Source organism: Engraulis encrasicolus, chromosome 21 (genome assembly GCF_034702125.1).
Source record: "Engraulis encrasicolus isolate BLACKSEA-1 chromosome 21, IST_EnEncr_1.0, whole genome shotgun sequence".
NCBI lineage: Eukaryota > Metazoa > Chordata > Actinopteri > Clupeiformes > Engraulidae > Engraulis > Engraulis encrasicolus.
The window spans coordinates 48,209,135-48,212,097 of NC_085877.1; the positions used below are offsets into that span (position 1 = coordinate 48,209,135).

Here is a 2,963-nt window from a genome sequence, read left to right on the forward strand (position 1 = left end):
TAACACAGTCTATCTCAATAGGTAGGTATACTGGAGCAAACGGTGTAACAGCTATGTAATATCATGTGCTACTGTTGTAATTACACCACAAAAGTACTTTTACTTTGTCCACCACTGTGTGCAAGTGTGTTATTCAGACTGTTAGATAGTAGACATTTGAAACACACATTTGGTGCAGATTTATTAAAATTGCTTACCGGTACATTTAGAAACTGTTTTTTTTCAGTATTTTTAGACATGGTGCTACAAAGGGGATCAATGTACTGTAACCAGGCAGCTGCCATCCTTAACCCTGTAGTGCAGCGTTATGGCTCTATGTAATGTCATAGCAATGTTGTTATGATGTATTTAAGCATTTTCAGCAAGTGAATAGGGTCGCTGGCGACCTATCCTCTCAAAATAACACACGGCATGAACAGGATGCATCTCTGATAAACAGTGTGTGGTTCAAACTGTTAAGACATTTGAAACACACATACATGTGGTGTACATTTGTGAATGGTTGCTAACCTTTAGAAATTCTGTCAATGTTCAGAAGCATTTGCAGACATGGTCCAGGGGGCTCAAGTACGACCAGAGAGCAACCATCCAGCAATAAGGATATCTTCTCAGCTGCACACAACATTAACACACAACATTAATTTGCATCTCATATTGACAGCATGAAATACATAGCATGTTTAGCACTTTGACTTTTATAAAATACATGGATTGGTTTTGTGTGAATTCATGAACTTAAACTCACCTCTTGCAACAGTGTTTATTTTCTCTGAGGTACACCACACCAGAGGAATCACTCAGTGTAATCAGACAGCTTCCATGTAGGATCCTTCAGTAATATTCTCAGTCATCTGCAAAGCATGACAGCACAACACATGAACATGATTATACATTTATAGGCCTAATTACCATCACCACCACGACACAATATGATGATGAATAGGCCTAGAGTATGAAACATCTAAAAGATACATGTCTGTATACATGTAAAATGTTTTTTTTTTTATATATCATTGATCATTTTCCCAGACGGATTGACAACAGATGGCTCAAAGAATTCAGTGTGCTAAACTGGAGGGCAAAAAGAGCAGATTATCTATCTTTCTGGATATTTTACTCATCACTTGAAATTAAATCTAAATCTAAATCTAATCTAAGATGTCACGCATAGAGGAGGAGTCCTCAACGATCCTGGAAAATACAACAAATTGACAAAATGTAACCCAAATACTCCAATCAATGAAACGGTGGGCTCAGTGTCATTGGCCTAACAGCAGAAGGCACTAAGGGTGCGTTTGTAAACTGCCGCTCCGAGCACATAACATATTGGTCATGTCATGTATGAGTGTGTTATTCAGACTGTTAGATAGTAGACATTTGAAACACACATTTGGTGCAGATTTATAAAAAAAAATGCTTACATTTACAAACTGATTTTTCTCAGCATTTTTAGACATGGTGCTACAAAGGGGATCAATGTACTGTAACCAGGCAGCTGCCATTATTCCTTAACTATCCTCTCAAAATAACACACGGCATGAACAGCACGCATCTCTGATTAACAGTGTGTGCTTCAAACATTTGAAACACGCATACATGTGGTGTACATTTGTGAATGGTTGCTAACCTTTAGAAATTCTGTCAATGTTCAGAAGCATTTGCAGATATGGTCCACTACGACCAGCGCTACCATCCAGCAATAAGGATATCTTGGCCATCTTCTCAGCTGCAATAATAACACACAACATTAGTATGCATCTCATATTGACAGCATGAAATACAGAGCAAGTTAGAATTTTGACTTTTTAAAAATACATGGATAGGTTTTGTGTGACTTTATAAACTTAAACTCACCTCTTGCAACAGTGTTTATTTCTCTGAGGTACACCACACCAGAGGAATCACTCTGTGTAATCAGCCAGCTTTCATGTAGGATCCTTCAGCAATATTCTGTCATCTGCAAAGCAAGACAGCACAAAACATGAACATGATTATGTATCAATATGCCTTATTATTACACAAAAATAAAGTTTGAAAAATGATAACACCACCATGACACAATAGGCTGAATAGGCCTACAATATGAAACATCTATAAGATGCATTTCTTAAATTGTTTTCATTGATCATTTTCCCACACGGATTGACACCAGATGGCTCAAAGAATTCAGTGTGCTAAGCTAGAGGGCAAAAAGAACAGATTATATATCTTTCTGGATATTTTACTCATCACTTGAAATGAAATCTGATGCATAGCCCACTTGTTAAGACCTCTAAAATCACTAGGCCTACTAGTACCGGTAGATCCAAAAAGAATGGGCAAAGAAATCTAAATATTTATTGCAGTAACCATACAAATTAAGCATCTTTGATCAAGCCAAAAATTAAGCACCCTACACATCTGGGTGTTTCTGGGATTATTTCAGGAGAAATCTGTCAAATAGGTAATGTCTATTTATTGAAAAGAACACGATCTGATGGCTGACAGTGGTTTCTTCTCCCTGAACAGAGAGAACAGCCCACAGAGTTGGCAGTAACAGAATGGGACAAAACAGCACACTGTGCGCACAATAACAAGTTCAGAATCAGTTTACTTACTCACTTCCTTTACACAACGAACAGGGAAAGGCACATGTGTTAAAACATACTTCAGAGCAAGTGTATAGTCAAAATGAGTTCGTTTCTAACAATAAAAATCAGGCATAAGTCGTGGCTACTTCAAGCTTCTGAGTCAGCTAATAGATAAGCTGATGTTGCTAACGAACTTCTAGCTAGCTCTTCTCTCTGGTATTTGTGTTTTACTTTGGCTCAAGTACATTAACTGGATATCTTCAGAGCAGAATTATACTCAAAGGGAGTTCGTTTCTAACAAAAAAAAGACTTTAGCTAGCTAATGTTGCTAGCGGACGAGAGATTCATTATTCAGTTTGGCTAGCTCTAATGTTGCTAACGGACATTTAGCTA

General features: G+C 37.5%; 1 long non-coding RNA gene across 1 annotated transcript; it reads right to left on the reverse strand.

Annotated features, from left to right (window-relative positions):
- Positions 1–454: 454 nt before the first annotated feature.
- Positions 455–1,943, reverse strand: LOC134437963 (uncharacterized). Its single transcript, XR_010032519.1, has 4 exons — positions 1,855–1,943; positions 1,628–1,726; positions 746–851; positions 455–612 (listed from the first exon to the last, which is right to left on the reverse strand). It is a non-coding gene; the product is annotated as an uncharacterized LOC134437963 (long non-coding RNA).
- Positions 1,944–2,963: the final 1,020 nt, after the last annotated feature.